The sequence below is a fragment of the Ammospiza caudacuta genome, chromosome 8 (genome assembly GCF_027887145.1).
Source record: "Ammospiza caudacuta isolate bAmmCau1 chromosome 8, bAmmCau1.pri, whole genome shotgun sequence".
In the NCBI taxonomy this organism is placed as follows: domain Eukaryota; kingdom Metazoa; phylum Chordata; class Aves; order Passeriformes; family Passerellidae; genus Ammospiza; species Ammospiza caudacuta.
The window spans coordinates 11,078,092-11,101,753 of record NC_080600.1 but is presented as its reverse complement, the minus strand read 5'-3'; the positions used below and the strand labels follow the sequence as shown (position 1 = coordinate 11,101,753).

Below are 23,662 nucleotides of genomic sequence, written 5' to 3'. Positions count from 1 at the left end.
TGGAGTGTGTGCTCTATGCATACAAATTAGGGTGCTTTAATTAACATATTTACATAATTATAACAAATACTTAGTAATTGTGCTGGACCTGGCTGAATGTTAAAGGTAAGAATGGTGGGGGAAAATACCAGAAAGGCCCTTTAAAATAAATTGTTACTTACAAGTGTTTTAATAGCAACATATGGTTGTGTGGCTCAACCTAAAACTTAAATTTACACTGAAATGCTTTCATTGTTCTATTCAAACAAATTTGTATGGTTTTATTGACTGGTTGTAAATGGTACATTAAAGCATATGCAGTCAAAATGGTGTAGACTTTGGGGATGGCTTTTAGCTTCCTTGTGTCTGTTTCAGTATTTCCTAACATGTTACAAATTATTATTTGCCATTTGGGCACCTTTTCGGCTGTTGGAGGAAGGCTGAAAATTTGGTGCAAGTTTTGAGCTCGTGGCATTTGTAGGGTAGGCCACAGTGAATATTTCCCCTCTCCCTCCTTGTGAGCTTCTTTAGCTGCTGCCACTTGAGGATGGTTTCCTGTTAAATTGCCTGTGTCACTTTTGGAGATGATTTTCTGCAAGTTGGTACTTCTAATGATCCATAGGAGAGAGTAATGTTATGGAAAAGACTTCTAGTAGGGATGCACATCTCATTTTCAGAGATGAAACCATAGTTGGCCTTAAAAAGCCAACTATGTCACTGTTTGTGTGCACATGTGTTGCAGTAGAAATTAGGCTTTCTGTGGCCTGGTGGCTCTTAGTTTATCACCTCTGGAAGCTGAAACACATGCAAGATTTTGCCTCTTGTGTAGTGTAGTTCAGTTTTTAGTTCCAGTAATAAAATAACTTTTGCAATTATTTTAATATAATTTGTTTGAATATAAGCAAGATTAGGGTGGATTGTTTGTTTATTTAACTAGTTACTTAATTTTTCTTAGGAATAACAGGATTAGAACAAGTAATTCACAACATGCAGTTTATCCAAAAGAACAGGTCCTCTCTTCCATCCCCTCAAGGCATCTAAGCACCCATTAGTCTCTTAGCATTAAAGAGCCCTGTGGGGTAGTGGTAGCAAGACTGCTTTTTCATAGGCTGTTAACAACTGAAAAGAGCTGAAGCAAATTTATTACTTATATTTATTACATATAAATACAGTAAATTGTTTTGTAATATTATTTTGCATGTTATTTTTACATTTTTAAACTTTCTTTTCTACATTTTTCATCATTATATATTACAGTGTATTTATTACATACAAATACAGTAAATTGCTTTGTAGTATTCTTTTCTTGCTTCTAACAGTTGCCTTCATACCAAGAACATGCTCAGTCTTTATTTTGGCATTTCATCATTTAACTTTTTTTGAGGTTTGGGCTAATTGCTTAAATCCTCTTGATCTTTTCAAACTATTACTGGTGAAGTGATGAGTAAAATATACCATCTCGTATATCCATCTGAATTGAAAGTACCCTGACTACCTTTACAGAGCAGGCCATTGAGATACTGGAATATGGCAAAATTTTATGCACTAGTTACTGATGCATAAGGGGTTGTTTTCACCCAGCTGTGCAGTTGCCAAGGAGAGGTTGTGTGACAGCAGGAGGATGTAGCCTAATTGAGGCAAATTGATTATTTATTTTGTGACACTGAGCACATATACTGGGTTACGGGGGATTAATTCTGTCCTGGGTTTCACAGACATTATGGCCCCACTGTCACACGTGTTCAGGATGAGTTGTGTCCGTATTTACCTCTGGTGTGGCCTGTTGCTGGGACACCATATGTCCCTACAGAATTCACACACACATTTTAAGTAATGTTGTATTGGTGGCAGCTTCTCCTGTCAAGTGCATTTTTTTCCCCCCCTGAGTGAAGAGCACCATGTTGTAATTCTACCTTTGTAAGTCAGACTACACTTGGTAGGAAGCCTTTGAACGTTTCTGTCTCAGCCTTGATTCCTGTTTGCCAATATCCCCATCATTAAACTGGGATGTGGCACAGCTTGGAGCACATGCCTGTGGGCTCTGGCCAAAAACCGTAGGTTCCCTCAAGCAGTTTTGGGTCAACACCTCCATGGCTGGGGTCTTGCATAAAAGACCATGACAGTCAATAAGGAGGACAAAATACAACTTTTAAAAAATATGCTCAGCTAAGAGGCAATTAATTTCAAAAACTGTTTTAATTAGTTTGTAGAGGTGAGCTACTTCACATGGCATATGTTTGCTGGGAAATGGTCCAGCTCAGTATTAAGAGGCTACAAGAAAATTGGCACTAAACATATGTGGATACAAGGGGCTTGAAGGAATGAAACCTTAATAAAGGCCAGTACTGTCTGATTTACCTCAAGGAGGCTCAGTTCAGGTGCCTCTTAGTTTCCAGGAGTACTGACAGTTCTGTTGCCTTAAGCAAGTATTGGTGATCAAATTTTGAATTTTATCTAAACTAGGTTATGCTTTAAGGCCATCTGATAGTCTAGAGTTGCGCCATTTAGGTCACTGTGCCTGTTTTGAGCTGAGCCAGGTCTGGTAACAGTATACCTCTTTAGGAGGAGATAGAGCACTGGCCAGGTGAGCAGAGAGAAGTGCAAGTGATAGGTGCAGTTGTATTGGTGGGGTACAGCTGTGTTCTTCTGTATCCAGTGACGTTATCACTGCTTAGGGAATCACGCTTTCTTTGGGAGCTCAAACCCAGTCCTGTTCCCGTAGTCTTACAGCACCTTCCCCAAAACACACTTAGAGCTGAGGAACCATCTCCCAAAGGAGGCAATGGGTATGTGTGCAGGGTGTGTGTCACCTGTCGTTCTCCATCCTCATCCAGCAGGAACGAGAAAACATACCATGGCCAGTCCCATGAGGCAGTAGGTGTGCCTTCTCTTTGGTGGTGTTCAGTGAAAGGCCCTAGTGTGTGCCCAGAAGGGAAGGTGGAATAAGGAGTGGCCCTTGATTTGTAATAGGTAACTGAGCAAGGTTTTCATTCCTTCCACACCTCTAGTTTGGCTGTTTAACTCCTTTAATCTCCAGTCAATGTTTTCTGATCAAAATGGAGCTGGAGAGTGTCCTTCACTCTTCAAGAGAAGTGGAAGGAGGAGGTGGACAAAGCTCCCTGCCACTCCATTGCTCATTTCCTGTTTTTGTGTATTTCCCCAATTCCTACAAAACCCAGAGAAATCTGTTTCTTAATGCCTTAGAATAAGAAGCAGCAAAGCACTGAGATTTCTTAGTTTGCATCCAAAATACCATGTCTTCTAATCACCTCAGAGCAGCAGACATGAAAGCTCCTTCCAGAGAGATGTCACCAAGGTCACACGTTTTCCTTTGAATAATAAGCTGTGCTTTTAAAGGAGCTTAAGACAAACTTCAGGCCTATGGCCCATATGATCTGTTTACTGCATAAAAAGACTGCAGCCCTTAGCTAAGCAGGAGCAAAGATTCTGTCACTAGAGCTGGGATTGAAACTCCAAAAACCTTGCATGTGCTTTCCTGATGTACCATAGAACCCGTGCATGTTTTAAATGGGCACAATAGCACAGTACAACACAGTTCTTAACTGTTTTTGAAAATTATTCCACATAAAATCCTCAAAAATCAGAGGCAGGGAGCAGCCAATAGTGGAAACAGCTGGGGAATGGGAATCAGATTATGGAAGAACAAACATAGATAAGTCTCCTCTTGTGTAACTTGCATCTGAATATATACTGCTCTGGTGCTGAAGGACAAGTTGTTTGATTATTGCAGCGAGACTCTTCATCATAAATACAGGTACATAGGAGCAGCTGGGGTTTCCTTTTCTCTCTTTTGTTTATCTGTATTTGGATATAAACTGTTCAAGGATCAATGCCTTTTCTCACCATGGGCACTGCCTACTTTTAAGGGGTGTCACTGTCAACCACAGCCTACGTGTGTTAAGGATGTACTTGGCATTTGGGTATAAACTAGAAATCAGTAGAATCAGATCTTACAATATTGTTGTTGTGTGCTCTGCTGATTAGAACCATAGAATCACAGATTATTTGGCCTGGAAAGGACATTAAAGACTATGATGTTCCAACCCTCTCTGCCATGGGCAGGGACACCTTCTGCTAGATCAAGTTGCTCCAAGTCCTGTTCAACCTGGTCCAGGGATGAGGCATCAACAACTTCCCTGGACAACTTGTTCCAGTGCCTCGCCATCCTCCCAATAAAGAGTTTTTTCCTAATAGCCAATCTAAACCTGTTCTCTGTTACTGTGAAGCCATTCCCCTTTTCTATCACTCAATGCCCTTATAGATAGTCCTCCTTATTGGCTCCTTATTGGTTTGCTGCTCCTCTTGGCTGAGAAGGTTTTGATGCATCACACACCTTGCTCATGTTTCTCTAGCACAGAAGTTTGCCCTCAGCAGAGCTCATTGCCTGACAGGTGCTCACCCATGATCAATCCCTGAACTTTGGACTGAGAGCTGCAAGTGTTGTCACATTATCCTGCATGTGATGTAAAGGGCAGGACAGTTCTGGAGCTGAAAGTAAAACCTTTTGCCATCATGTTAAGCAGGGTGATCATCCTCTTCTTTTAAGGAGATCTATTATGTCTTTACATTTATGGAAATAATTTTTGAGCTATAGGGTAGGATTATAAAATGTTAATAGCCTCAAAATAGAAAGCATGGATTTTGTTAGCAAATGCATCAGTGCTTAAATTGAGATTTTTCTTGTTGTGTTTTTCATTGCTGTCCACAAATGTTTTTAAACAGCTTTTTACTTTAAACAGCAATGTAATCTGTTGTCTCCAGATCTTGGAAACCATTTTCAAATGTGTGAATTGAAAGCGTGGATTTGGAATGTAAAAAAAAAAAAAAAAAATCTCCCAGGAGGGCAGAATTGCTGGTCTCTGTATAACTGAGTTTTCTTTTAAGTCTTCCCACTATGTGTGACTCATCATTGGGCTAAAGTATCCCAAATCCTTTGTTACTGAAGCTTGCAGCTCTTGTGCTCAAATGGGTCAGTAATCTTTGATTTCAGGCACTTTGCTCAATCTTTATTAAGGTATTTCTTTGCAGAGCATAGTGTTTTAGAAAGCTCTTATGTGCTTTTGAGTAATGGCCTTCTGCTTTCAAAGACCCACAGGTTTTACATGCTAGCTGTAAAAAAGAGGCAAGTTTGCTATGTGACTTAGGGAATAGAATGCTTATTTTGAAAATTGTTCCAACAGATGTTAATGGCTTTGCTGTGATGCATAAAGTCCATCATCTTAAGGTCAAAACACTATTTTTGACTCATTCTGTCTTCATGAAAGTGTTGCAATCAGTGTTGGCTTTTGTTGGAGAAAGCATGGCACTGTGAGGTGCTGATGTAGCCTGTGCTGGTGATCTCCAGCAAGTGAAGTACAGCAAATAATTTCACCATGCAAACAATTTTCCCAGGATTGGTCCACTTAGGGTAAAGCATTGTTATTTTAATGCATCTGCATGCATGTGGTGCTGAGAGAGAATAGTTATTTTCTTTATGGGGATTTAATTTCAAAAAGTTAGGAATCTGTATTTGTCCAGCTTTTCTTGTTGGCTTCCATTTGCTAAGTGTTTTCAGTTGCACCATACAGTTCTTTTGGGGGAGTAAATAAGGCATCTTAATACTTTCCATTGTGTTACCCCATGTTTTCTCATCTCCTTAGCATTGCCTGCTTGCTGAATCAAAAACAAATTAAAGTGTCATAGTAGAACACACTTTAGAACTGCTAATTAATGAAGGGAATTATCAGAAAGGCTGATAGAAAATTAAGAGGAGGAGCATTTTGTCAGCATTTTGGTTGGCAATATAATCTGTGTCTCCTGCAGTGCTGGCTATCAGTGTTCCTGGTGAGTTTGTCTGATTTTGAGCCCTCAAGCTGCTCAGGAAGCTCCACACACCTTCTGGCTTATAACAAAAGTAGTTATGAGTTTGTGTTATTTTTTAAGTATGTGGAGGGGGAAAAAAGCACAACAGTTCCTCCTGAACTCACAATATAGTGGTTTTCCACTTCTGGCACCTCTAGTTATTTTAAACTTTGTGAAAGATGTGGAGTATTTTATTAAAGTAAACAAAGCTATGTGAAATGAGTGCTCTATAAGAAAAACACTCCTATTTTTCAAAAACCCTAAACTTCAATAAGGACACAGAAATGTATATTCTTTATGGGCACTCAGCTTGACCTCACCTAGCCCAATTTTTTAGTAACATTCATCCTGCTGAATTGGGTTTTTATGCGGTATAGCTTAAGATATTAAATATAGACCATTTGGTTTCCTAGGAACTACATAATTTTCAAATAAGCAAGTGTTTTGAATATATACATTTTTGGGGAGAGTCCTTACAGAAAACTCATCTCCCAGGTGAAAGCTGCTCAGTTTATTCTGTCTTGTCTCTGGAGAAAGTAATAAAGGTTTTGAGAATTCTTTACAAATGCATTTCTCACATCAGGCAGAATGGATTAATGACAAGATGCACTTGAAGTGGCCACAAGCCCCAAACCCAGCTGAGAAGTGTGGTGGCTGCTCCAAGCCATGATGCTGGCCCTATGTTCCCAGACTCCTTGTGAATTCCATAAGAGAGTGACATACTTGCTGAGTATAATGGTGTAAACTTTGTGACTGGAAATTGTTCACAGATCTGTTTTGGAGAGAAGATTGGAGCCTGGCCTTTACAGCCTCTCAGGGAGCACCCACAATCTGTTTTGGACCCTCTATCGCAGCTTGAAATTCTCTTTTATGGCATTCCTCTGCCCAATCCAAACATTCTATTTACAGATTTATTACCTGCCTTTAGTAAGATATCTGTGCCTGAGTACTTATCAGCAGAGCCCACCTTTACTTCAAATAGACAAGGGCTTCCATGAAACTGGGACAGCAGGAAAAGAGGCTTTGCCACTATTTTCCTCATTTCTTTGTTAGATACAAAAGTCAGAGCTTGGGGATTTTTTAGGGAATCCAGGGACTGAGGCTCTTAAGGATAGACAGCTGTCATACTGGAGTCTGTTTGGACCATGTTCCTGCTGTCACACCTCTGTGGCTGACATGACTGTGTCACTTCTGGGACCCGTGTCCCATAAGCATCAATCACCTTTAAATGAAATGAAATTTGGTATTTCTTACCAAATGCCTGATGACAGGCAAGTGTCACTTGAGTTTGCTGCTCTTAAGAGCTGAGCAAGGACAAGAGAGAAGACATGAGGAATGAAGGGAGAATCCTGAAGGAGGCAAGGCTGCATGTGGATGTCCATGGAGCCAGCCATGCTGAGTTGTGGGGGTGATAATGTGACTGCTGGCGAGTCCTGTTTCACAGTGGAAACATCTCTTCCTGGCTGACTCTGGTATCACATTGTCTCTGCCACGGAGCCCTGCTTATTTGCATAAGTCAGCAGCAGGTTACTGCTTTTTCCACAAAGCAGGATGCATGCTAAGAGGAATTTTAGGGCAGCTGTAGTTGCTTCAGCAGTCCCTGGCCTGGGAGGGACACTCTGCTTCTGTGAGCATTGGTTTTGGTTGAGCAGAAAATCAAGTGATGCTGTTTCAGATGGAGCTTGGATGTGCTGTGAGTGGTGGTGGGCATTCCTAGGGACTCTCAAGGAGCAGACCTTCAGGCAGGCCTGGAGGAAATGATGGTAGGAGATGTCTGGAAAATCTCCAACAAAGCAAGCAAAAAGCTTTCTGTTTTCAACCACTGAAAGACTCTGCTTTGCTTAATTCCCCTTCTCCCCGTGACAGGTAACTTGTGCATTCCAGATTGCTAATGGAGATAAGTGGTTTAGAGGTGACTTCAGAAATAACAGGTTTAAAGCCTCTGGGAGATTTTGCTCAGCAGTTGTGTATAGGAAGTGCATGTATTACAGGAATATGTGTTAAATGGGCTTCTCCTGAGCAAAGCTCATATCATCCTGTGATTCTTTCTAAAACAGTGCCAGTAAAACCTCCAGAATGTGCCATGGGATGGGGTCAGTACTGTATTACAGCCAACCATATTGCTTGGCTGTAATGCTCTAAACTAGGGAGAAGGAAAAAGCAGAAACCCAAAGTATGGTACAAAAATTTCTTGTAAAATGTGGGGAATACTGGCTAACCTGTACTGTGTTCCCTGTCATGTTTGCTCACAGGTGGAGCTCTTCAGGCAATGTTTTTATGCCACTTGTCTTTATCTTGGAGGTCTCTGGTGGCACATAAGCCATGACATTGGAGCTGTGTCTTTGAGGATGTGTTCTAGCAAATGTCTTCTGTGTGCCTTCCTCACTGAATATGGGGCTTTGGGCCTTCTAATCTCAAGGACATCCATATCAGTGCAAAAATCTGCAGCTTAAGCTCAGTTTCCAGGGCACTGCACAGCTTGCTCTTGGCTCCTCAAAGTTAACTTCAGTGCACTTGGAATTAGAGATATCATGGAGCCAGCTGATTGCAGAACCCATGTACTAGCCATAGGCTAACGTGGCTTCCCCCTGCAGTCCCAGAGCAGCCTTGCATCCTGAACCTTTGCTGCTCTCTTGCCATCATTTTCACTGGCACACTGGGAAAAGGCTGCACTTGGTTACTGCAGGATTATAGGGCTACACACCGTTGTTACACCATGGCTGTGCTGGAAATGTGTGTTCAACCTTATCATTAGGTGCAGGAGCTGGGAGACCTTGGTTTTGGTCCTGTCTCAGGCAGGAACCTGCTTTGTTACCCACAGAAAGTCTCTCAGTCTACAATCCTGTCAAAGGGGATTTTCACTTTTTCAGGAGAATCATCTGAAGTTTTATTGACACCCGTAAATTGTGTAATATCACATGGATGATAAGAAAAATAAACTCATCCCCAGCCAAAAAAGTGATATATATTTTATTGTGTATTATTTTGTATTTCCATCACATCTCTGATATACCAAGTTGACTCTTGGGTTATAAGGATGTATTGAGGAAATTTTCTATCTGCCTGGACAGGAAAATCTTCAGAATAAACAGAACTGGTATGTCAAAAAAGAATACTCAAACAAGAGAGAGAAGGGACCCAAACTAGTGCAGCAGTTCTTGCTTTCTAACCCTGTCTCATATCCTCATGTCCTTAATTTCTTACTGGCATAAGACTTGCCCTGTCAGTAAGGCAAAAGGCTCCTGTGCTGTTCTTTGGAAGGTGGTTGTTTGATCTCCCTTGTCTGTTCACCTCCACCCTGTGCATGGGCGGTAGCTGTGTTACAGTCCTGGGTGCTGTAGGGGAAGGAAACACACCTTTAATTTTGGACACAAGAGCCTGGAAGCCAAAACAACAGCGAGTTTAGCATGGAGCAGCATTTTCTGCTTCCCTTCTGTGGTGAGTGTCCTTGGGCTCTGGGAGGAGGGGCTCAAAGCAGCAGCTGAGAAAATGCCGTCACTGGGGGCTGCTGAGCTGAAATGTGTCCCTGGAGTGGGGCAGCACAGACCTGAAGCCAGTCTGTCGTGTGTGCTCCTGCCAGGCTTGTGCAGCATCCTGAAATCCATGCTTAGCAAAGCTGAAGTGACTCTGGCCAGCTGTCAGTCTCATTGTGATGCTTTGTCCTGACACTTCATCCCAGCTCCTCAGGTCCTTTTCTTGTGTCCTCTCCTCCCTGCCTTTTTCCTCCCTCTGAATTACTGTGATGACTGAGGGAAAGACTCTTACACTTGCTGGTTTGCACCAGCCTGGCTGTCAAGGTGTTTGTAAGGAGATGAAAGGCAGTGGCTGATTTTCTCTGTTGATTGTGTCTGTCACTCATGAGTGAATGCCCTTTGCAATCTTGGCACGTCCTGGCTTTATTTGTTGCATGAACTCTGCCTGGGAACAGCCTGATTTCCACACACACTCTTGGATTTGCATCCATGAGCTAACTCAGGGCTAGGGGGTTTTTAGAAAGTGCTGTTAGTCCAAAGACAGATTAAAAGCAGAGTTTAATAAGATGCATACAGTACAATACCTCTATTTTGAAATTGGTTATTCTTTTGTATTTGCTGTTCACTGAAAAAAAAAAAAAAGAATGAAATTGTAATAACTTCTTGAAACTTCTTAGTAGTGTTTTTCATTATCTTGGCTCTGAGAGGTAAGGGGAATGTAAAGTCCCAAATTTAAAAGTCTCCAGCTTCCAATGGGAACTCCTTTTTGTGGTGCTGGACCCAAGTATGAAAACATATCTGCTATGTGTGTGATATTGAGGTGAGGATGGCATGTCCCTGATAGGTGGAGTATTTCTCACTCCTGGATCTTAAATAAATATTTTCTCTTGGATACCAACTTAAGAGTTGTTGGTCTCTGTTTTACTAAATGGCTATTAGAGAGTCCCTGTCCAGAATCTCTAGTGAGCTTTTCCTCTCCAGCATGTGAAGATATAGCTTGTGCTCATACAGCCATTTCATGGGTGTCTGAAATTGCTGGGGCCTCCTAAAGCAAATGCAAAGACTGCAGTAAATTGCTGTCCAGCATCTTCATTAGCAAACAGCCTTTTTTCTGGAGGTAAGATCCTTCAGTGGAGGGAGATGGCTGATCTGTGGCCACAGTGGGTGACAAGAGGAACTCAGGGACTCTCTCTGCTTTGCTGACAAACTGATAAAAAAACAGGCCAGCAATCCATCTTGCAAGTCTCTTAAGCTATCATAAGGATTTATAGGAACTCATTATACAATAAATTATAGATATAAAATAGCAGGTGGTACATCTTTCAAGCAGTATGTATTAAAATTCAAATTGACAAGACCAGGAAAACAGCCCCCAGACCTATCTTCAATAACTACAGGGGGAGTAAGCTGTGGTTAAGAGAAGTGGAGTGTTAATGACAGCTCTGTGCCAGTAAACACAACAAAATGCCTCAGTGGTAATTGTCATCAGAACGATTTCCTTCCCTGCTAGTTACAAAATCAGATAAACTATTAGAAACACCATTTGTAAAACCCAGGCACCATATATTTCCATCAAATGTAGCAGTTGTTTCTGTCTCTGAGATTCCTGTAAAAAAACCCTTGGGGTTGTAGCTGGGCTGCTGAACACAAGCTGTGAAAATATTGGCATGCTCATTTTATCCTTTGCTATCCTTGTTCTTCTCTGTTTCCATTCTTTAATCCTTACTTAGTGGCAGCCACTGATGCAGCCCAGTTACTTCTGCGTCAAGAGGATCAGGAAACTGTTTCCTCTCAGGCCAAATGTGCTGACACTGCTAACCTTGATTTCTATAAATGATTGAACAGTGTCTCCTGTCTGCTGTGTATTTCAGGCCCCACTTAGCTGAGATTCTTGGATGCTGAGACAGCTTTTCGTCTTCCCTGTCTCCTCCTCAGAGTCATAACCAAGCCAGGCTTTGTCTCCTCTACATGTTTTTCCCCATGAATAGATCTTTCTCAATTTGCAAGGTTTAAAATTTTTCTTTTAACTATTGAAAGATTTGGTGTGGATGTTTTAGTGAAAATGAGTCACCAGGCAAGCAATGGAAATTAAGTGTTGGGAGTAATCCATTTCAACACAGATGCAGTGCAGTAGTTTTCGGAATAAATAAATTTGTGATGGTACTGTCAGCATTGCTTGTTCTTGCATCATTTAAAGCTTTTCTAAATCAGCTTGGTCAAAAGGGAACAAGCTAATCTGGCTTTCAGAAGCAGCATGTTCCAGGAGTGAGGGAAGGACTGAGTTATGTGCTGCCCAAAGCCAACTCAAACTGGTGGTGAAAATCTCAGTACAGTTTTTTCCATAATCAGCGTGGCTCTGGAATCTTGATTCTCAAGCTGAGACATCTACTGCAGTCCTTCCTGAATTTCAGGCCACACCTACAACGACAGTAAGCTGCTGGCTTCTGCTGGTGGTCAGTGATTTACAGCAGCACAACCTGGCCTCTGCTTTGCCTCCTTTAGCTGGAGTGATTTAAAGATATTTGCTCTCTGCATCAACCTTAGATGAGGTTCAGATGTATTTGACCTTCATTTTGTAGCACTTTGGAAACTGAATAATAATAAATGTGTAGTGAATTCTATCCTGCAGATAACCAGATTGGTTTTTTGCATCCCTTTGAAAGATATCTGTTATTTTAAGCCTCTGCTGCCAAGGGGAAAGCATAGGGACATGGAAAGTAGGAAGGAGGAGGAGAGTGTGGAGTGTAAAAGGAAGAAGCTGTGGGGAAAGGTTTGGTGGTAATAGATTGCATCCATTTGCAGCATTGTTGGGCAAAGCACTAAATGCTGAAAAGTAATTTGTGGCAATTTAGGCTTTTATCATAGTGTGTATGTTGCTCTTGAGGTATATATAGCAAAAGGCAAGCTCCCAGACTGCAGTTAATAACCTTAAATGTGCATTTCTGCAGGCAGATTGCTGAAGCTTATAGATATCTGTCTAGATATCTCTGCAAGGCAGAGTCAGGGCCTTGGGTGGATGGGCTGACGCTTCAGGATAACAGCACAGCTCCTTTCTCAGGAGAACAAGTGGAACAGCTTAGGAAAAGAATGTACTTAGTCCTTACAATTTTCATTACAAGTGACTCTGCAAAACAACTGTGTTGTTGGGTAGGTCATACAGAAGTATTTGAACATACACAAATCCTGAAATGAGAAAGGAAAGCAGCTCCTGAGAAAGACAGATGCATTTTTTAAAATTAGTACAATGTATGAATTTATCAATCCTATTGGTTTTAAGAGTTCCATAAGAGGAGAAGTAGGAGTAAGTACACATTAATGAAGAATAGTTACAAATACCTTGTGCATAAAATAGAACCTCAGTCCTCTGTTGTGCATGTGTATGCACACTGGGTTTTTTCTATCAGTTTTTGTAGGTAGAAGTCAAAGTGTTTACCAAAAGAAGAAAAGGCAATCCCTGCTGGATATAGCAGAGGAAGTAGCATGCTTCATCCACAGACAAATGGCAGAGCCAGAATGAGCAGGTTTCCTTGACTCTTTGGTCACATTGCATCCAGCCTAGAGCTGTCAGCCCTTGGTTAGTCTGCATCAACAATCAACAGAGAAATCTGTCTGATGTACTTCAGTGGCAGAAAATGTGCTGAATGCATTTACCAGGCTGTATTTGTGGATAAGACTTCAAGTTTTCTTCATTGTCATGAGCTTGCATGTCCTGACATAGGTTTCCATATCTAAGATAGAAGATATTAGTCACAGCTTCTCGTTAGGAGTGAAAAAACCAGCTCATCTGTATTGTGCCCTGTCCCTTGTGGAAAGTGTCACTTGGAGCAGCCAGAGTGCCATCCCCTGGCATCCTGCCTCTAGGGCACCAATAAACCAGCATGTCTCTCCATCTGAGCACAGAGCTTTTCTAAAGACACTGCCAGTTTCAAGTAATTCCTTATTGGGACAGGTTCTTCTGGATTTTTGTCTCAAGCAACAGGGTTTGGGAGAAATACAAACAAAAAGAAACCCTTCTTGATACATTCTGCACTGTGATTATTAGAAGGTGCTTACAGGAGGTAGAAAACGCCATTAATGTATCTGGTGCCACATTCTGACCAGGCACTTAAATGTTAACTTCTTACTTTTTGTTTAAATGCCCTGAACGTGGAGTTGTGGGCATCTCTGTGTGGGTGGGTGCCTCTGCTGTTCTCCAGCAGAAGAACTTTTGAATCATCTCATTTTCTTCCCTTCCCTCTTCCCCAGCAAGAGGTGGAAATGGTGATAACAGCCTGAATCCAGCAAATTCGTGGGCCAGCAAAAATGCTGCCCATTTCTGGCATCTGTATTTTGATTGTCTGGTATTTTTGGTATTCTGCTGGTGACTGAAATCACATTTAATGCAGTGGACCTTCAGCAGACTACTGTGACACATATTTAATGGTGGTAGAATAGATAATGAAAGGGCAAAGCCAAGTTTGTTTTTGGTAAAAAATGCCATCTGACCATCTGGCATATGAGTAGCAGGTGTCTCCATCCTTCTTGGTACATCCCTGTTGAGTGCCTCTGTCTCCTTGTCCTCCCCAGAGGGGTGCTCCACCACTTCTGGTTCTGGCTCTGTGGCTTTATGTGGCAGTGTTGGCACATCAGAGGGCTGGGATTGGGATGCCACGTGCTGAACCCTTGCCTGTCAAGAGCATTGATCTTTCTGCTGAGCCAGGGAAAATTTAATTAGCTTATTTTAACATTCATGTTTGTCGTGTGGTTGGTGGAGTTGATGCTGGCTGGAGCCTCAGTTCCACACAGCTCATTTACTGTAACTAATTATTGCTCATAAATGAATGGTGCACTCAGCTGGCAGCCTCTGCAGTAAGGTGGAATTTATTCCATTGCAAATTTTTCATTTATTTGCTGTCAGAACCATATGAAACCTTCCTCCTTCAGGACAGCAAAATCTTTCTGTTCTTGTTGGATGTTAACTGAGCAAACTGGTGGAAAGCTGTAGTTGGCACAATCCCATGCCAGTGATGTGGTGCAGACAAGGTGACTAATTCAATGACAAAGGATGACAGTCCAGGAAATAAAAGGAACCTGAACTGCTCTCTAGCTTAAGGTTAGTTGCCTTTCTGAGTATGCATTATGATTCTCTCTGATTTCACACTTACATCTTACTTTTTGTCATTACCTTCTATCCTTCTTTTTAATTTGGTTTAGTTCTATGTTTCTTACTACTCTAGCTCCTGGCACTGCCTGCCCTATTCTTGCTGAAGCTTTAAAACAGTGAACTCTCAAACAAAAGCATTAACTTGAGTCAGATACCCTGTACAGGGAATTAATTTCTGAAAAACTAAAGTAAAAAAATGTACAAGTGTCTTGGCCATGAGAAGCTGCAGCCTTAAATACAGGTGATAGTACTAGCTGGCTTCATAATCCTTGGGGATACTCTAGGACATGGGGTGAGGAGACCCCTTTCACCCTGATGGGAGACACTTGGGTTTCTGTCTGGAATGTTTTCCTCAGTGTCATCTGGTCAGACTTAGAGAAAGGAGAGAGGATGGATGGTGGAGCATGCAGAGACTATTTCAGCAGGCTATCTACATTTACTGCCCATGCATTTCTCTCTCATTAAAGAGGGCACTAACATATGTGGGAACCTTTCTTACTTATCCCAGCTATACTTAAGACCCTCTGCTACAATTCTGGCATAAGATACAGTTTAAAGAAGAAACTGTAGTAATTCCCTGCCTTGGTATCTTCAGCTGTTTTGAAGTGTCATAGTGGAAAGTCAGTGAGGGACTCTTACTCTTCTTCCATTACTTTCTGTGCATCTCAGCAACCATTTTCCTCCACTTTCCTCATTCCTGCTTGGGACTGCCCTGCAGGAGAGTCTGCATAGAGCAGCTCTGACAGTTCTCCCAGTCTGGAGGGAGTCTGGCTGGAATTGTGCTGTGCTCCATTTCCCTTCCCTGATAGACAGGTTTTTGGAGTCAGTGCCAGATTTTTTTAGTGCTGGCCTAGGGAGTAAGCAGCTCCTTGGTGGTCCCAAAGCAGGCTGGACATAACAGGGAATCTGAATTCATGAGTCTTGGGAAATAAAACTGAGAGGGAAAGGCATGGACAGAAATGTACACATGAGATGTAAGGACATTTTATAGTCCCTTTCAATGTTGAGTTTATGCTACATTTGCTGCATAGAGACTAGTGAGCATGTTTTTCTATTTCTTTGTAGGAACAGAGGGTTTCCCTTATTTTACAGTCAGACTCAGCATCTCATCATCTGCTTACCCAGGTATGACCTTTTAACTTGTTGGCATAGTTTAACAAGCAGGCTGCTTCAACAAAATAAGAAGGCTTGAGAAAGCTTCTCTAGTTCCTGGAATGCTTAATTTAATTTTTTTGGGGCTACTTCCTGTTTTTGCATTAGTCCTACTTTTAGAAAATAGGAGTATTTTAAGTAGATTTTTTCAGAAAGCCTCCTGCATCTGATGGGAGCCACAGTATCCATTGTCAAAGCAGCTGTCTCACTTTTGGCTTAGCAAGAACCTGCTTACAGCCCTGGGTGGAAAGGGCCTAAGATGGTGATGATACAAAGGCAGAGCACCTGAGAGAGGTGACACTGCTCCTGCACTCTGCTCTGATTTGTCTCATCCTGCTGCTGCACTGAGTTGTACCACAGAAAAGATGAGAATGATTTGTCAGAGTAATCACAAGCACAATGATTCCAGATCTCCAAAATCAAAAATTATTGGGTTGGATCAAAGAAATGCATGAGCAGGAAAGTTTTATTCAGGGGGTAAAAGTACCTACTTTGCCTCGTCACTAATAAAAAGGAAGGTGTTGGGTTATAGCAGTTCAGGACACATTTCTGTGAGATCATGCTTGAACAGTGAGCAAAATCAATCTCCTGTATTCTCCTTGAGTAGTCACTGCCATGCTTCTGAGGCTGCCAGGATACTTAAAAATGAAAAAATTGAAGGATCAAGCACAGGTTTAAAGGAAGGCAAGCTGATACTACAGGATGAAAAAAGGTAATAGTGTATGGTGTAGGATTTGTGTGGACATGCACATGTGCACTTGTCTTTGTATGTATTGGGTACAAGGCTGCTTTTGGACTTGAGCTATTATAAGCCTGTAAATCTATCAATTTCCCAACCAGCCCCTAGTTTACTTCTGCATGCAGTCTCTCCTGGATTTATGAACTTGAAGGAAATTGAAATAGAGAATCAAATTGGGCTCTCAGCATTTGTAGGCTGTAAAAAGCAGGCACATAAGTTGATTTTCCATATGTGAACTTTTCTCTCTCACAAGCCATGGCACCACAGGCCTGACACCGGCTGTGGGGACACAAAAAATGTGTTTGTGCCAGTCTCTCTTTGAAACATGTGATGTGCCTGAGGGTTAAGGTGCTTCTTGCAGAATTTCAGTGCTGCTTCTCCTCCTGGACAGCAGAGCACAGGCACCCCAGCAGTTCTGGAAGGAGCCATTTGCCTTCTGGGCCTCAAACTGTGGGAGGGCAGGAGCCACCCCAGCCCTGGCATTGGCTCCCATCAGGCTCCCTTTGCTCCTGGGGGCTGCCAGCACATCCAGCACCCTGCAGGCTCCTGCCAGCCTCTGCCAGACACGAGGGGCACCATAAGCAGTGATCCTGCACGCTTCAGGAATTTTCCCATGGCCTCAGAATACCCCTGCAGCAGTGCAAGTACTAAATGAAGGATTAAATTAGCCTGTAAGACTTAAAGTACCAGGCAGTTTTTTATTGCAGTTGCCATTTCACTGTTGATAATGTTCCAGTAGTGATAAAGTAAGTTCTCAGTTGTCTGCTGTGCACAGCTTAAACTGTCTCTGCAGATCCCTCCCTTAACTGACAGACCTAAATGATTGCTCTTGGAATAAAGAGTTTATCCATGGAGTGCTCCATAGCCTCTTGATGCTGCTCAGAAACCACAAACAGTTTAAGAAGTTGGCAAGTCTGAAATGAAAAGAGAGAGAAACAGCCGTAGATCAGAAATAGCATTTTCTTCACAGGGTTAGAAAATAAAATACAGGTGTAAGATCTTGTGAGAATTGCTGTCTCTCCTGCTTCCTTTGTGTCTCTGTGACTAAAAGTAACAGTGAGAATTTGCAGTGGAAATAATGGATCACAGGTGTGGGACAGGGAAAGCTGTGACAAAGGAGGTGGGGGTCAGCAAAAGGAGATGTGTTTGCCCCCTCCCTGTGTGAGAGCATCCCCAAGGCTGGGCTGCTGGATGGGGAGGAGGAATAACAGAATCAGGAATGTGGCACAGAGGGCATCAGGAACGGGTGATAAAGCTCTCTGGGCTGGGATGTCAGTACAGCCTGTGTGCAGCATTTGGAGCTGAGGACTCAGCTTTGGGAGAGTTGCAGCATTCTCTGGTACTGTGGTTTTGCTTCTGGGGCTGCTGCAGTGACTCCTCATGCTGGTCCCTGTGCTCTGTGATTCCTGGGCCCTGTGGTTCCCTGTGCATTGTGAACAAACTCAGCATCTCCCTCTGACACGAGCTTTTCTGTGTGTGAGCTGTCTCTCTGAAGGGACCCCAAAACATGAAGGTGCCAAGACCATTTACTCATCTGGAGTAAGCAGGAGCTTTTAACAGCCTTGTAAGGCTCTGCCACATTGAAATTACAGGTAATTTAGAATAACCTTTTGAGTGTAAGCATTGTTTGAATTTCTTTTTCTGCTGTGAACCTCCTAATGCTCAGAAGGGGAGGCACAGAGATGGGGATGGAGCTTGGCAGCAGCCATCTGGAACAGAGCCTTGAGGGCAGCAGGAGGTCAAGCTGAGCATGCAGTGCACTCAGGGAGAGCATTTGTGTACTGATACTTTGTTCAATTAGGCTGGAACCTCTTTAGATAGAGGCTCATCTTAGATGGATGTTGTAAAGAGCATGCGTACACTATAGCTTGGGTTTTAGGCTTAGAAATTTCTCTCATCAATGATTGAAAATTAACATTATACAGAAAGATGTCAGTGAGGAATGACTGAACAGTTTTTAGAAAAGAGATATGAATTGATACTCACTAGAAGGGTTTCTTGTAGTCTTGTAGTAGCTGCAGAAGAAATGTTGGTTTGGTTTCTGAGGAGAAAAAAATTCTAATGCTTCTTTTTTTTATTTTGCTAACTTTGGGGTTTTTTATATGTGTGTTTGTTTGTTTGTTTGTTTTTTTCAGTGATTGTTGTAGCACTAGGGAAAGTTGGCAGGTTGGCAGAGAGCAAGGCAGAGCTTAGTGGCGTTATTGGTGTTGTTTTCTCTTTTCTTTTCCCATGCAGTTGGCTTGAGTGTCTCCTGCCTGGCACTGGGAGGGCTGCAATGAGGCATCCCCACTGGGTGGTTCTGATATGGGGCTGAAGGAGGCTTTTGGCACACTTATGTCACAGCCAGTGTGGCATCCATTCCTCCTTCATCAGCCTTTCTCTTAAAAATAGTCTCCTACCAACCAGCAGGCTGTTCTGCAATCTCACTTGGAAGAAACTTTCAGCTTCCAGGTCAAACTTACAAAAGATCCTTGTACCAAACTACCCTTTGGAATTTCCTTCTTTGTGTTTATCACTTAGCATTAATCCTCCTCTTTCCTCCTTTGAAAGGAGGGCTGCGATCAGTTTTGTAATCAACTTCTCTTCCCTTCTTTCTTCTGATTGTCTTAATAGCCATTATCTGTGCATTCATTCCTGTGCAAACACCTGTTTTGAACACAACCTGTTTTGAATAATCTGTTACTTGTATCTGTGAACTAGCAAAGGTAGAATTTGCTACATTTTGAAAGGTTCGAGACGTGATCATTAAGCAGTGGGAAGGACACAGAATGTCCTTTGTTACTGTCAAATCATGATGATGACGGTGCTGGTGTTAGTAATACTGCTGTGTAGCAGACTGAGTCACTAGTAGATGCTTAAAACCTGTTTACAGCCAAGAAGCAAAGCAATTCAGGCAGAAATTGACAGGCAGGTTACCTGACTTGCTGCAGCTTTTCAGTAAACTTCTTCCCAACTCTTGGGATGCAAGAGGTGGGCCAGAGAGAACAGGAGGGGAGAGGAAGAGGGAAATGCCATCCTTCCTTTCCCCTCTGTTGTGATGGGCCACAGAGTTTCATTTCAAGGAAGGGAAACTGTGTCCTGTGTGTTGCAGCTTATGCTTGATTCCTTTGTCAGGGTCAGCAGGCAACCCCAACACAGAACTTTTCCATTTCTGTGCAGTACCCAAGTGACTTTGTAGAGGGGCAGAATGAAGGAAGCGATGGAGAGTTGTTGAGCTGCATTTTGGTTTTGAGAACCCTTACTGCAGTTGTTTCTGCATCCCCAGCAGTCAAGTCACCATAATCCCTCTTGCAGCTCAGGAACCAGTTCAGTGTGTTAGTGCTGAATTCTCACAATTGTGAGTTTTGTCCCCTGGTTGACATGGAGGGAAAGAAAACACCATGGAATAGAAACTCATCTCTTCTAAAGGCAGTTGAATTTTTGCTGTGTACATCCTTTTTGAGAACTAATCATCTTGCTAAGGATTATAGCTTTACAGCTATATGAAAAAGAAATTGCTCACGCTTGTAAAAATGACCGTTTCAGTTTTCAAAAGTCCTTGCTGAGTGGTGCACATCAGCCCTTTTTTTACAGGGGCTCACAAAGGCCTTGAATCACCTGTCTCCTCCAGTGGTCTGACATGTCCCTTGTTCATCTTCCAGCAAACCCTGCTGCTGTCTAAAAACACCCTAATTCTCCTGCCACATTCTCTTGAACTTTCCTGAGGAACATCTGGTTTTGGCTGGTGTCAGGACCAGGATGCAGCACCCAGGGATGTGCTCCTGTCTCTCACTGACGGGGGAGCTGGAGGTCAGTGCTGCCTGCAAAGCAAATGGGAGGAAAATGATCCTGTTCACACTTAATACCTGTAAATAGCTTTGTAATGCAAGTCACAAGTTCCTAAGCAGCACTGCCTGTAAGTTCAGTGTTAGGGAGCCTGACACTCAGAGTTAAGCCTTCTTTAAGTGTAGTTAAGCAGTTGTGATGGCAAATATGCTTTTGAAAGAAGTAGTGGGAATAATGAAAGTGCTGTGAGCATTCTCCATGAGAGAAGTTTGAGAGGCACAGATTTGCCACTTATGAGAAGAACAGATGTTTGAATCCTCATTTTTTTCCAGCATAGGTGATAAAACCTTTCATAATAATGACCAAAAAATACTGTAGTTGTCATCTTTAAGATAAATAATTTTTTTCCTCTCTTGTTGTTTATCCCTCTGAGACTTTGGGCCCTTCTGAAGCTGGAAGTTTTAATCCAGTCCAGTCTCTAGCCATGACATTTTGGACAGCTGGAATAATTAGACAGGGAGGAGGGTGTAATACACCATGCAATTAATGTTCAAGTGAGGTCTTGATGTGAGAAGTGAGATCCTCACATGGCTTGTCTCTTTGTTCTTTTCCAAATCATCCTTGAATTTTACATCAGAAGACTTCAGGACATTACTATAAGATTGCTGGTTGTTCTGCTGTTTGCCATGTCTGTGTGGGAAATATGGGATAAACAGCAAGGCACTTTGATCAGCAGTCCTGCTTCAATGACTAATTCCTAATGTTGCACTTACCTGCATCTCTGTGAGTTTCCTGCACCATTCTCTTAATAACAGCTCCCTGGTATTCTTATTTTCAGTTGTGACATTTTTGGGGCAAGAAAAAATGTTTTGCTTTTTTATACAGTTACTCTTGCATCAGTTTGGCTGCTAAAAATCATAAGAACATCCACTCTGTGCTGAAAACAGAATTAGACAAGATTTTGAGTCTAAGGTTAGTAATGGTGGCCTGCCTGGGAATTAAATACTGTGTACAACAGCTTTTGCTGTGATTCTTCTTAATGCTACATGATTCATTGCTGTAGCTATCATAATATTAGTGACTAGGTGTCCAAGTCTGGATTAGATCACTGTTGTGCTAAATGCTGTGTGCTCAAACAGCAGAATTGCTGCAGACCCCAAGGAGTCAAATCTCTACTGAGACATGGAGCTGTGGGCAGCCAGAAAGGACACACTGGTGGGACAGTATTTGCCAGTGTAATTAGTACCTTAGAGACTCCATAATTCATGCTGGGAAATTGTATCCTCATAGGATATACAGCTTACAAGGGATCAAATCCTATGTTACTTGGGGGGGTGTTTCAATTTAAAATCCAGTGTATAGAGAGTTGTAAAAAAAGGAGGTCAGCTTCACCTCTTGTTTGTCTCTGCTGTTTTAGTATGTTTTCCCTAATACAGCGAAAGTCTAGTTAGTAATGCAGCTCTATTTCTGCAAATTGTTCACTGTAGGAAGCAACAGTAATGGACAAAGTAGTTCAGCTCCATTTAAAACTAATGTAAATGTTGGCCTTCAAACAGAATTGGATCACCCTGCTGCCCCTTTTTTCCTCTAGGTTGTGAATGTTCAGATAACTGGCTTCCAGCTAGCAGTAAAACCATCAAATAAAGAAGAGAAAACCTATTTCTTTCTGGCCTAAGTGAGGAAGATTTGATAAAGTCATGAAAGTGCCTTCTCTTGAAGTCTGAAATGTATCTAGACCTTCCAGAGTAGATCTGTACTTTGAAATGCCTGAAGTCAGGACTTTTTCTTGGTTTGAGTTCAGCTCAGTGCTGGAAATGGTGTTGCCAATTGAACTGGTTTTGAAATAAAAACAACGGGTGTTATTTGTCAGTGTGGGGTGGCATCCAGTGCTGGCTCTCTGCTTAGAGCTTGTGATGTTTATCACTACTCTACAAACAATCTCTACCCCACTTCTCCAGCCCCTGTATTCCCTTCCTGTGGTACCATGTACGACTGGTTTTCTCATCTTCTTGGTTCCCTGGGGAGGATTCCCACACTCTACTGTGATCTTTCAGATTCCCAGCCTCTGATTATTTCTTTCATACCCACTTTGCCTTACCTGTGTTGCTTTCTCTCATTCTTCACTGAATTATCTCCATTTACTCCTTGGACCTTTAGGATTTCTTGACTTTTCTTTGCATTTTCTCAGCAAATTTCAGCTCCTGTTTCATCCTTAACTTGTCTGTGCTTAGACAGTTAGTTTGGCCAGAAAGAATATGTGCTGTGGCTTGCATGTGAGCTCTGCATCTACTGCACAGACCACCAGGACACTGCCAGACAGGAGAAATACAGGCTGAACTCTTCTCCTTGGTTTTTTTTTTTTTTTTTTTTCCTTTGTAGAGGCATTTATTTTCTCTCTCTCTTTATCCATCTGTGCATTTCCTATGGTGGTTGGTAGGAGCTTAGAATCTTCTATCAAACATGGTAGAAATTGGCCACAGTGACTGACAATTATGAGTGTGGATAGACAGAGCAGACAGGCAGAGACAGGAAACAGGAGCACAAGTAGTGTAAGAAAATGAAGGAATTTGTGTGTTCAGCTGTATCTTCAGCTAAGGTGAGCAGCAGAACCAACCAGGCAGTTTACAATACTGGTTTGACATCAGGGAGAAATCTGAAGGACTTGTTTTTTGTATATGGCGGCAGATTGGTATCAGGGACTTGATGCATACCTTGTGCTTTATGTTTTCTTAAATGAATTGTGGGACTATGTTGTGTCACATTTTTAATGCCTACCAAAGGCAGTTCTTTGTACAAGTATTTTTAGAAATGAGCATCCATCAGAAGAAGGAATGCAGCAAGCTTTATATAGATTCCTGGAGGAAAGATGTGGGAAGTGCTGTGGAGTATCTGGGAAAGAAGTCATTTAGAGACAAGCCAGTTGGTCAGGCCAGCAGCTCTATGGAGTTGAAATAAGAATCTACATTTCTGATTGTTTTTACGATAATAACAACAGCAGGGGACTGCTTAATGTAGTTTGTAGGCTGCAACCTTCATCAGAGACTTCACATCCAAATTTTAAACTGTGGCTATTCTGTCAGTCCTGGCTGATGATGGAGGGTTTTAAGGGTCAAGTTCCCTTGCAGCAGCACCAGGGGCCTGAGCTGAGCTTTGAGGCACCCAGGGACTGGAGCTGTTTGGCAGCCAGAGTTCAGGGACAGCTCTGTCCCCAGAGCTGTCAAGCAGGCACAGTGCCCCAGATCCCTCTGTTTCCCCTGTGTGCTCTGGTGTCACTGGCCAGTGTTGCATCCTTCCTTTTGAGTCTCCTTTTTGTGGCTTCAGGTTTGTTGTGCTGCCTTCAGGCAGATGCTGTGTCTGATAAATGTCCTTCCTTGAGCAAAACTTTCTGAAAGCTGGATCCAAAGGCTTTGGTTGGGAGCCTGAGCATCCTTGCCCATATGGAAGAGAGAACCCTTGCCCTGAAGGGTTTGCAGCATAAATAGGCAAGTTACACGCCATGTGAATATTGTAGTATATATTTTACAGATGGGAGGACTGAGGCATGGGCTT

At 42.3% G+C, this 23,662-nt stretch overlaps 1 protein-coding gene across 18 annotated transcripts in view; it reads left to right on the top strand.

Annotated features, from left to right (window-relative positions):
* MAP2 (microtubule associated protein 2) overlaps positions 1 to 23,662 on the top strand; it is a 218,440-nt gene that overhangs the window by 103,923 nt on the left and 90,855 nt on the right. The window contains exon 4 of one of the 18 annotated variants that reach the window (XM_058809928.1): positions 15,523 to 15,582. The exons of the other annotated variants lie outside the window; for them this stretch is intronic. The gene's annotated coding sequence lies outside the window, so the exon portion shown is untranslated. The remainder of the gene's footprint in view (positions 1 to 15,522; positions 15,583 to 23,662) is intronic. 18 annotated transcript variants of the gene reach the window in all.